The 12,977-nt window shown below is 35.0% G+C and overlaps 1 pseudogene; it reads right to left on the bottom strand.

Moving 5' to 3' along the window:
• Positions 1-4,715: 4,715 nt before the first annotated feature.
• On the bottom strand, positions 4,716-5,604 carry LOC145514899 (olfactory receptor 4A47-like; annotated as a pseudogene).
• Between the last annotated feature and the right edge of the window lie 7,373 nt (positions 5,605-12,977).

Here is a 12,977-nt window from a genome sequence, read left to right as displayed (position 1 = left end):
TAGGCTGCTGCCTCCTGTACATTGCAAACCTATGTTCATAATTTTTCTAGCACCTTGTCTACCGGATCTAATCCCTTGAATCTATTCATCACCTCCACAATATAATCATAAATAATTTTATTTAGGTCATACCTGAATGGCCTAGTGGTTTTCCCTACTTTCTTCAACTTCAGCCTGAATTTTGCAATCAAGTTCTCATGATCTGAGCCACAGTTCACTCCAGGACTTGTTTTTGCTTACTATATAGAGCTTCTCCATCTTTGACTGCAAATAATATAATCAGTTTATTTTCAGTATTGACCATCTGGTGATATCCAAGTGTAGAGTCATCTCTTGCATTGTTGGAAGTAGGTGTTTGCTGTGACCAGCATGCTCTCTTAACAGAACTCTGAGACTTTGCCCTGCTTTGTTGTATACTCCAAGGCCAGACTTGCCTGTTATCCCAGATATCTGTTGACTTCCTACTTTTGCATTCCAATCAGCAATAATGAAAATGACATCCTTTGCAAAGAAATATAAAAGTAATCATACTATTCCTATGAAATCACATAAGAACCAAAATAGTCAAAGCGATTTTGAGAAAGAAAATTAAATCTAGGGACATCACAGTTCCTGATTTCAAAATACATTATGTGAATATAGTAATCAAAAGAGTATAGTGTCTCATGAAAACAGACATATAGACCAATGAACAGAATAGAAAGCTCAAAAATAACCCCACTCATATACAATCAACTTATCTTTCAAAACAGGACCAAGAATACACTATGGAGAAAGGATGCATTGCATTGGGAAAACTGGATATCCATATACAAAAGAATGAAATTGAATCTAAGCTGTAGTTTGCATATTTGTGTTCTCAAATTCACAACTTGAACTCCAATTGTTCAATATGATAGTCTTAGGAAATGGAGTGTTTGCAGGATGATTAGATCATGAGGGCTCTGCCTTAAATAATAAAATTAATGTTCTTATAAAAGAGGAATGTCGGTGAGGATGTGCAAAATTTGGAGCCCTTGTGCACTGAACTTGGGAATATAAATTGATGCAACCACTATGAAAACAAACCAGTCTATCGTAAAGGAAATCAGTTCTCAATATTCATTGAAAGGACTGGTGCTGAAGCTGAAGCTCCAATACTTTGGCCACCTGATGTGAAGAACTGACTCATTAGAAAAGACCCTGATGCTGGGAAAAATTGAAAGCAGGAGGAGAAGGGGATGATAGAGGATGAAATGGTTGGATGGCATCACCGACTTGATGGACATGAGTTTGAGCAAGCTCCAGGAGTTGGTGATGGACAGGGAAGCCTGGTATGCTGCAGTCCATGGGATTGCAAAGAGTCGGGAATGACTGAGTGACTGAATGCAGCTGAACTGACTATGAAAACATATTCAGGTTACTAAAATAAAGTAGAACTACTGTATGATCCAGCAATTTCCATTCTGCATACACATGTGTAGGAAATTAGTAAATATCTTGAATAGATATTGGTACTCCCATGATAATTGAAATGTTAATCACAATAGCCAAAATATGAAAAATTCTAAATGTCTGTCAACAAATAAATAGACAAAGAAGATGTGCATAAATAGTGAATGATTATTAAGCCATAGAAAAGAAGAAAATGATGTCTTTGAGAATATGGATGAACCTGGAGGATATTATGAGAAATAAACCAAATACAAAAAAGGACCCATACTTTATTATCTCACCTGTGTGTGGAATCTAAATGTCAAATTCATGGAAGCAGAAAATAGAGTGTGCATTTTCAGGGGCTGGAGAGTGGGCTAAATGGTAGAATGCTGCTCAAAGGCTACAAACATCTAGTTATGAGATGAATAAGTTCTGGAGATATAACTTACATGGTGAAATTGTTAGTCTCTCAGTCATATCTGACTCTTTGTGACCTCATGGACTGTAGCCCACCAGACTCCTCTGTCCGTGGAATGCTCCAGGCAAGAATATTGGAGTGGGTTGCCATTCCCTTCTCAGGGGGGGATCTTCCAGACTCAGGGATCAAGCCCACATCTCCTGCATTGCAGGCAGATTCTTTACCATCTGAGCCACCAGGGAAGCCCAATATATATGGCAGCAATAGTTAATAATATAGTACTATGTTCTTGAGCAATGACTTTAGATTTTAGGATTATTAGCAAAGAAAGAAAGAAAGAAAACCGCAATTTTTTGAGATGAGGAATGTATTAATTAGGTTATCTGTGGTAATCATTTCACAATGTATATGTATATTAATTCATCCTATTGTACATCTTAAACATTTATCATTTCAATTTGTCAACTATACCTCAGTAAAGTGGGTTGGAAAAAAGAAACTATATAACATTCTAGAAGAAGACTTAACTATAGGAATAGGAATGGATCAGTGTTTGCCAGGACTTGGGTGTGAAGCAAGGAGGTAAATATAAGGCACATGGAGAATTATTTTTGGTGATGAAACATTCTTCACTTTGACTGTAATGGTGGTTACACAACTGTATGTCTTTTGTCATTACTTGCAGAATTTAGACTAATAAAGATAAATAATATACTGTGAATATTCTACATTATGTAAAAATGGAAAACAAAAAAACTCCCTACATCGAAACAACAGACACTTGGAAAATAGAGGGTAGGGTATTTTTAATCTTAGCATAAAAAGCAAACTAAAAAGGACAAAATTTACAAGAAATACATGAAATCTATAAGAATGCAAAAGAAGAAATGTTAAGTGGAGAGACTTACCCAGTTAGTGGATAAAACCCCTCGATTCTCTAAAGATACAAACTCTTTCTAAAGCAAATCTTATAGAAAACACTAACTAAACTTAGTTTTAAGTAACTTGATTGAAATTTAATTTTAAAATATAAATATGCAAGAATAGGTACAGTTCCAACAGGAAATACCAATGAAGAAACCTAGGCATATTAGGTATTAATGTGTATTTTTAATCAAATGAAATTATATCATATATTAAATGGTACATGGATAAAGAGATCAATGAAACATCCTAGAAGCCTGAATAAGATACAACCATATGGCATAATTCAGAGTCAGGATAATTCAATGTCGGGATAGCAAACAAAATCCTGAGGAAATTATATGCAGCTATAAAAATGGCTATCAAAAAATAATTAAAATGTATTACCTACTTAAATCCTTACAACATAATGTAAGTGGTTCAAAAGTTTAAACATAAAATATGAAACAATAGAAAATTAAAAAAATAAATGTTGAAAGAATATGAAGATGTTATGGTGACACTGAAATAGGTGAAGTCTTTCTATGTGAGAAGTTAACTCCAAAGAAAATGTTGTTAGACTTGATTAGTTAGATGTTAAGTATTTCTACATGGCCAAAATTTTTTGCACAGTATAAAAAATTAAAAACAAATCATGAGTTGTAAAAATAATTCCACACAAATGGTCAATATGATAATATCTCTACAATATAATTAAATAATTAAAATCAGAACGGAAAATGATTGACAATCAAGTGAAACATAAAAGTTTTAAACAAGCAATTCCGAAAGAGGAATACCAATCATTTTGAACAAGGGAATAGATACTCAAAATTAGAGTTTCAATTAAGGTATACAAATGAAACAATGCCTTTATTCGGATTCTTAAACATTATAAATGTTTATCAAGCACTGGTTGTTTCAAATCTAATTAGACTGCTATTTTCCAAAATGAGAGGAGTGACGAATTTGGTACAAGTTCATGGATGGCATTTAGGCAATAACTGTGCACATCACCATTTTAAATATATACACCAATTGACTCATGATTCTACTGCTAAGAATCATGCTTTAAATATCACAAAAAGAGTTCACTGCACGATTATTTATTATAGAAAAATATGGGGAAATATAAAGAGGACTGGATACTTCATTGTTAGTGTATTGTCATAAAGTTAAGAGCATGAGGCAACTGAGAATGAGCTAGACCTATATAGACTGATATGCAAAGATCTTGAGAAGACTGAGCAGTAAAATACAAAATTTACATACAAAGGCATAAACACAATGCATATTTGAAATATGCTTGTATTGGCAAAGATGATTGTTTAAACAATCTTAGACGCCCCTCCTGCATTGGGGAGGACTGGGAGACACTGGTTTAAGATGAGGTGGAGGTTCATTCTGCACTATTCCATTTCATAAATATTCTGCTTTTACTATTTATTATTATTCAACATACCTTCAATATTTATCTAAGAAATTAAAATATTACACAAAAATTCCATATGTAAGGTAAATAAAATTGAATACAGGGGATAATCAACCTATCATTAAATATTTTAACTAATTCAATAAATGAATGAAGTTAAAGACAACAATCTGATCTGAAATAAAATTATGAAAAAGTAGTAAAAGTAAATGCAGAAATTAGTTAATAATTACTGTAATAGTAAGAAAATAGTGATTACTTCATTATATATTACTTATTGACTCCCTACTGTAAAGACATTCCATCTTTCCAGGTGCAGTGATAAACCAGATATTATACAGTTTACATTCTTCCAGGGAAACTATTATAAATCACATGAACATATAGTTTATTCTTCATTAATAATTACTGCAAATCCTTTAAAGACAGAAACAGTTTTCATCAGATTTATGAAGATATTGAACTTTGGGTATTTGGCCAAATGCTAATTTATTTTCTTCATGATGGATAATGAACTTATTCAATAGTTAATATCCCTTTTTTCCTCTAGAGTAACCTCATAGCATCCGTCATCTCTGAGTTTCTCAGAGTGTAGATTAATGGGTTCAGCATAGGGGTTATGACTGTATAAAACACTCTCAATGATTTGTCAGTGGGAAAGATCTTAGCAGGTCTTGCATACATGAAAATACAGGGCACAAAGAAGCAGAAAATCACAGTGATGTGGGAACCACAGGTCTGGAAAGCTTTCCACCTCCCTTCCTGACTCAGGTTCTTCAGAGAGTGCAGGATGACTCCACAGGAGACAAGTAAGAGCACAAACACTATAGCAGAGGTCAGGCCTCCACTGGCCACCCCTAAGATGCCAATGACATAGGTGTCAGTACAGACCAGTTTCAATAAGGGGACTATGTCACACATAAAGTGATCAATGACATTGGGGCCACAAAATGGGAGCCCATAAATAGTGCTAAGTTGAATTACTGAGTGCAGAAAACCTCCAACATAGCACATTACCAGCAGCACAACACACATCCACTGTTTCATAGTAACCAAGTAATGCAAGGGCTTACAAATGGCCACATAGCAGTTATAGGCCATGACCAACAAAACAGCAATCTCTGATCCACCAAAAAAATGCTCTGTAAATAGCTGAGTCATGCAACATTTAAAGGATATGATATTTCCCCCAAGGAACAGGTCTAAAATTAATCTGAGAGAAATGGAAGAGGAATAAGTAACATCCATAAATGATAAGGTAGCAAGAAAAAAGTACATTGGTGACTTCAGGGTCTTACTGACAGTTATAGTCACAGTTTCCCACAACAGTCAAAATGTAGAAGAGCAAGAATATAGCAAAAAGGACTTTCTGTTCCTTTGGATTCTGGGTGAGGCCCAGGAGGACAAAATATGTTACACTGTTCATTGTTTCCATCTAGTCTGTACAGGAGCTGAGTTTACATGTTTGAAGCAGTTCACCTACAAAACAAGGTGGAAAAAATTTAAATACATTGCAAGTTTCACCTTTTTTATTCATTCCATTTTAACCATGTGTATGGAGTATCTATTTGTGTCCAATGTGTCATAGACATTCTAATTGTCAAATCAAATAAGGTACAGTTTCCTTCCCTCAGTGCTTTGATGCATAATGAGGGATCAGACAATTCCAGACCCATGTAATAAGTGCCATCATAAGAATATTCACAAAATGCAAATGTCATAGTATAATAATATACCAATCAATCTGAAATCAGGGAAGGCTTCTTTGAGAAATCAGTGCTTTAGCTGAGTTTTAAAGAAAAAGAGAAAGGGAATTCCATGAAAAGATGTGCTATTATGTCACAAAGATATAATATTGAGACCGACACAAGTTAATTCACACATTCAGTGTGAGTAAATCAAACTATGAATAGATGGTCACTGCCCTGAATTGTCTCAGAACTCACTGAGACTTCTTTCTGAGGGCTTTTAGTTGGACTTTCCTCCTTTTCCTGACCAGAAAATGTTGCATTAGTCAAATTTTGTGTCTTCAGCTATATCTCTACCCTAATTTTCAAACTTGTATAAGCAACATCTCCAATTTTTGACATCTGTAATTGGGTATCAATTTACTATTTATAAACCTACATTTAAACTTTCCACAATAAAAATGTTACTTTCCCTTCTATACTGCTGATGAGAATGCAAATTATTTAAGCCACTATGGAAAACAGTATGGTAGTTACTAAAAGCATAAAAATAATGTAACCATATCATCTAGCAATCCCATGCCTGTACATTTATCTAGAAAAGATGAAAATTCTAATTTGAAAAGATATACACACTCCAATGTTCATAGCACTGCTATATACAGTAGCTAAGATATGGATGCAACCTATGTGTCCAGTGTCCTTCAACAGATCAATGGATAAAGATATGGAGTGTGTATGTGTATATACATAAAGGCAGATAAAATAGGAATATGGGATTAACAAATACACACCACAGTACATAAAATATATAAACAGAATGGATTAAGTGTATAGGGCCAAGAAATAAAACATCTTATAATAACTTAAAACAGAAAAGAATTAGGAATATATATATACAGATATATATATATATATGTATAACTAAATCACTTTGTTGTACACCTGAAATTAACACAATATTGTAAATCAACTATATATTAAAAAAAATCATTTTTCCATTTCATTGAGTGCTTTACTTAGTCGCTCAGTCGTGTCCGACTCTTTGTGACCTCATGGACTGAAGCCCGCCAGGCTCCTCTGTCCATGGGGATTCTCTAGGCCAGAATTCTGGAGTGGGTTGTTATGCCCTTCTCCAGGCCACTGAGTGTTACCATCTTCATTATAATTGCTCAGACAAAGAAATTTCACATTATTTTTCCATCACTTATTTCCCTCAAACTATTTAATGCTAATATTAATAAATTCTGCTTTCTCTACTTTCAAAATATATCACATATTTGATAATGTCCTGCCAAATCCATCCCATTTCCTTCCTGGCCCACTGCTATAGACTCCTAACAAGTCTCTCCACTTTTATTCTCCCCTTCAACAATTTATTCTCTTGAAACAGCACGAATTATACTCTTTAAATCTTGTTCTGATTATATCTCTCAACTGTTGAAAACTCCCACAGTGGATTCCAGTCACATCCTCACAATTAATCACCTTTAATATTTACAGTTGCAAGAACAGTAATATCCAGTTTTTATTTGAAATAATTGAGGCTGAGAGCATCTCATTAATTTGCCCCAAAGCACAGATTGTAACTAACAAAGGTAAAACTGTCATGTAAATTTGATTTATTTCAAAATGATTTAATATCTTCAAGTCACACAATTTTGACCCTGGTTATCACCATTTATTAATAATCTTACCTTGAGGAGGCTTGTTCACAATCTGAAGTAAGATTTCAAATTACTCAAAATGACCTGTAATTCTCCTCTCATTCAGTATGAAAAAGGAGGGTAAAGACTGCATATTGCTTGAGGAAATATTTTATTACCTCAGCTGTCTGTCCATTTTCTCAGTGGAATATTCTGTTACTCAGAAAACAGGTTTTATTTGTACAAGAGATTGTTTAAAGAAATTCCACAGTGACCACAGAAAAAGCAAAAGCTTGCCATGTTAGGATAATTTGTCAAAAAGAACAGCAAACCCTATATTTACATAAGATGGGAAAGACACATTTCCCAAGGAAATATATCTCAAATAACCTCTCTTCCTACTAATTTCAAGATATTACAGTACCATTCAATTGTTTGGTTTTATTCTGTATGTTGGTGTGGCCAGACTAGCTAAGATTTTGAAAGATATTCTTGTGTGTGCGTGTGTGTGTGTGTGTGTTTTACACAGTTATTTAGACAAACAAAAGGCTTCCAATAAAATTTATAGTAGTTTTTAAAAGAATATCATTTTCCTCCTGTGGGGGTAAAGATCACTGGACATTTTATCCCTTTTAACCTCATTAGAACTGGAATGTGTCCAAGACTGATTCTTGCTTAATTAAATTCACTGGGATTTTCCACTAAAATCTGAGTGCATATTTATGTAAAGATCCTATTAAACCGCACCACAGAATTAGGATGAGAAAGATGTAGAAGGAGAGAAAATATCTTTAGAACCATGTTGAGATTATTGACAGTCAAGAACAATATTCATTCTCAATCATTCTGTACCAATGACGACTAGCTTATCAAGTATTTCCTTACTTGCTGTAGCAAGTTTTTCTTTACTTTGATTTAATAATCAATTAATTTTGCCTTCATGTTTTGCTAAATATACAAAGATTATACCACTTATTTACATATGATAAATGATATCCACTTGTGATTCTTTTTTTAATTTAGGGTACCTGTTTCATGCCATGAACTATGCTATGAGTATGTGTGTGTGCTAAGTCACTTCAGTTTGTGTCTGAGTCTTTGCGACCCTGCAGCCTGTAGCCTGTCTGGCTCTTCAGTCCATGGGATTCTCCAGGCAAGAACACTGGAATGGGTTGCCATGCCCTTTCTCAGGGGATCTTCTGGACCCAGGGTTCAAATGCCTGTCTCTTATGTTTCCTGCACTGCCAGGTGGGTTGTTTACCACTAGTGCCGCCTGGGAAGGCCATGCAGTGAGTAAGGACACAGCAATTAATACAACAGGGGGACAATCCTATAAAGGTTCCTCCCTGCATTTATTAATATTTATATTTCTAGAATAGAGTCAGATAATAAAGAATGAGGTAATTAAAAAAAAACTAGTTGTAGTCTTAAATGCTTCTAAGGCAACAAATATGGTACTGTGACAGAAATATGAAAGGATGATTCTACTATGGAGAATGTAATCAAGAAGGACTTTCCAAAAATGTGAAGCTTTAGCTGAGGGACAAAGAATAAAAAGTAGCTGACACTGGAAACACAGAGAGTAAAATTAGGTAAAAATAAAATAAGTACAATTAATTCAGTAAAATTAAAAATATATATATAGTTTATATACCATAGTGTATATGTGTCAATTCCAATTGTCCAATTTATCCTTCCCTCAACTCTCCCCCCAATAACTATAAGTTTATTGTCTACATCAGTAACTCTATGTCTGTTTTGTAGACAAGTTCATTTGTAGCATTTTTTAAGATTCCACATATAAGCGATACATGGTACTTTTTTTTTCTCTATTTGCCTTACTTCACTCAGTTTGACAATCTCTAGGTCCATACATGATGCTGTAATTGGCATTATTTCTTCTTTTCTATGGATTAGTAATATTTCATTGTATATATGTACCACGTCTTCTTTATCCATTCCTCTGTTGAAGGATATTTAGATTGCTTTCATATCCTGGATCTTGTAAATACTGCTACAATACACATTGGGTTGCATGTATTTTTTCAAATTATGATTTTCTCTGGATATATGCCAAGGAGTGAGATTGCTTGGTTGCATGGTAGTTCTATTTTTAGTTTTTTAAGGAATCTCCATAATGCTCTCCATATTGATTTTACCAATTTGCATTCCCACCAGCATAGCAGGATGGTTCCCTTTTCTGCACACCCTATCCTGAATTTATTGTTTGTAGAGTTTTTGATGACGGACATTCTGGTGTTAGGTGATACCTCATTGCAGTGCTTCTCTAATAACTAGTGATGTTAAGCATATTTTCATGTGCCTTTTGGCCATTGGTCTGTCTTCTTTGGATCAATTTCTATTTAGACTTTTCACTCATTTTTTGAGACTCCCTGCTCAGCTCAAATCTGGTGGCTTTGACTGTGTGGATCACAAAACAAAACAAAACAAACAAAAAACTGTGGAGAATTCTTCAAGAGATGGAAATACCAGACCACCTTACCTGTCTCCTGAGAAATCTGTATGCAGGTCAAGAAATAATGGTTACAACTGGACAAAGAACAACAGACTGGTTCCAAATAGGAAAAGGAGTATGTCAAGGCTGTATATTGTCATCCTGCCTATTTAATGTATATACAAAGTACATCATCCAAAATGCCAGACTGGATGAAGCACAAATTGGAGTCAAGATTGCCAGGAGAAATATCAATAACCTCAGATATGCAGATGACACCACACTTATGGCAGAAAGAGAAGAAGAACTAAAGAGCCTCTTGATGAAAGTGAAAGGAGAGTGAAAAAGATGGCTTAAAACTCAACATTCAAAAAACGAAGATCATGGCATCTGGTCCCATCACTTCATGGCAAATAGATGGGGAAACAATGGAAACAGTGACAGACTTTATTTTTTGGGAGCTCCAAAATCACTGCCGATGGTGACTACAGCCATGAAATTAAAAGATGCTTGCTCCTTGGAAGAAAGTCTATGCCCAACCTAGACACCATATTAAAAAGCAGAGACTTGACTTTGCCAACAAAGGTCCGTCTAGTCAAAGTTATTGTTTTTCCAGCAGTCATGTATGGATCTGAGAGCTGAACTATAAAGAAGGCTGGGCATCAAAGAATTAACGCTTTTGAACTGTGGTGTTGGAGAAGACTCTTGAATCCCTTGGACTGCAAGGAGTTCTAACCAGTCCATCCTAAAGGAGATCAGTCCTGGGTGTTCATTGGAAGGACTGATGTTGAAGCTGAAACTCCAATACTTTGGCCACCTGATGCAAAGAACTGACTCCTTGGAAAAGACCGCGATGCTGGGAAAGATTGAAGGCAGGAAAAGAAGGGGCTGACAGAGGATGAGATCGTTGGATGGCTTACTGACTTGATGGACATGAGTTTGAGCAAGCTCCAGCAGTTGGTGATGGCCATGGAGGCCTGGTGTGCTGCTGTCCATGAGGTCAGAAAGAATCAGACATGACTGAGCGACTGAACTGAACCCATTTGTTGACTGGGTTGTTTATTTATTTTGATATTGAACTGTATGAGCTATTTGCTTATTTTGGAGTTGATTTCTTGTTGATTACTTAGTTTGCAAATATTTTCTCCCATTCTGAGAGCTGTCTTTGTTTTGTTTACAGTTTCCTTTTATGTGAAAAGGCTTTTTAGTTTAACTAGATCCCATTTTTTAATTTATGTTTTTATGTTCATTACTATACTTGGTGGCTCAAAAAAGATCTTCTTGCAAGAGTGTTCTGTGTATGTTTTCCAACAAGAGTTTTATAGTAACATGGCCTGTGGAAATAGTTTATATAGACAGGATAAAAGAAAGTTTAAAGTCAAAGGACCTCTCCCAACCATAAACACTCAAATGACACTCTATTAACAAGTTAGTGCACACTCTTCCGATGTGCTTTTGTCTGTAGACCTATGTACTATCATTTACAGGTTTTACTCTACATGAAGCACATAAAATATTATAATATTCTTGAAATTTTAATTAAAGTTTGTGTGGTCACTTTTTGTCATTATTTATTAAGTTTTCTTCATTTTAATTGCTACCTACTATTCCTTTTTATGTTTACAAAACTATTCCTTTAACCAGGACATTTTTGCTTGAAATTTATTTTACTTCTACTATTCCACCTTATGCATAGTGCAACAATGACCATTACTTACAGACATCTTTACCTATTTCTCTTGGAGAAATCTATGTCATCACCAAGAGAAATAAACAAAAAATATGCACATGTTTAAATTTGATAGATTCTGTAGCTTTGTTGTCAAAATCCTGAAGCATGTTTTATTCCCAAGAGTAGTGTACTAAAGAGTAATTTTCCCATAGCCTAACCAATATTGTCATTATTGTATACATAGTAACCAAACTGTAAGGTAAAAAATCATCTCATTTTAATTTGCCTCCATTCAATCCTTCATTCATAGAATTTTATTGATGGCATAAATAATAAAACTATATTATTTGTCTCCAGATAAAGTTAGATTAGATGAATGTAATGTCTATATAGAGATACAAATCTATACATATATCCAACATAAGCTAATAATAAATTGTTTAGTACACTATGTATCGGACATTTTACTAATAATCTACACGTTTTCTCATTTATTTTTAATTTAATTTTTACTTGAAGGATAATTGCTTTATAGATTCTTGTTGTATGTCTCTGCTGCTGCTGCTGCTAAGTTGCGTCAGTCGTGTCCAACTCTGTGTGACCCCCATAGACGGCAGCCTACCAGGCTCCGCTGTCCCTGGGATTGTCCAGGCAAGAACATTGGAGTGGGTTGCGATTTCCTTCTCCAGCTGTATGTCTCAGGGAACTCAAACGGAGGCTCTGTATCAACCTAGAGGGGTGTGATGAGGAGGGAGATAGGAGGGAGTTTCCAGAGAGAAGGGGTCATCTATACACCTATGGCTGATTCATGTTGATGTTTGACAGAAAACAATAATTTATTTTTTAATTGGAGGAAAAATGATTTGCAATGTGCTTGTTTCTGCCATACAGTAATATGAACCAGCCATAGTTATGCACATATCCCTTCCTTCCTGAGCCTCCCTCCCCTCCCCTTATCCCACCCTGCTTTGCATCATCACAGAGTGCCAGGCTGGTCTCCCTCTGTTACACAGCAGCTTCTCACCAGCTATCGATTTGTTTTCCTATTTAAACCTCACAATTAACTATGATGATGCACATTTTCTGGCCTAGATATAGCAAAAAATTAATTTGCTTGTCACTTTAGAGTTGGCAATTGAAAAAGGCTTGATTTGAGTGCAAGACACAAATTTACAGTTGATACCATTTCTTGTGACTGAATTTGTCATGGAGCTAAATGATTTATTCAATCAAATCCTGGATAACAGGAAGGTGAGGGCAATGACCTGGATTGTCATTTTTAAGGAGAAACAGCACACTGTGTTCCTCAGAAAACCTATGCCCCAAGCACAGGCATCATCAGTAGAC

This window comes from Giraffa tippelskirchi, chromosome 7, assembly GCF_054371585.1.
Source record: "Giraffa tippelskirchi isolate mGirTip1 chromosome 7, T2T-mGirTip1v1.2.pri, whole genome shotgun sequence".
Taxonomy (NCBI): Eukaryota; Metazoa; Chordata; class Mammalia; order Artiodactyla; family Giraffidae; genus Giraffa; species Giraffa tippelskirchi.
The sequence above is the reverse complement of the archived record's forward strand: the minus strand, read 5'-3'. Positions and strand labels throughout refer to the sequence as shown.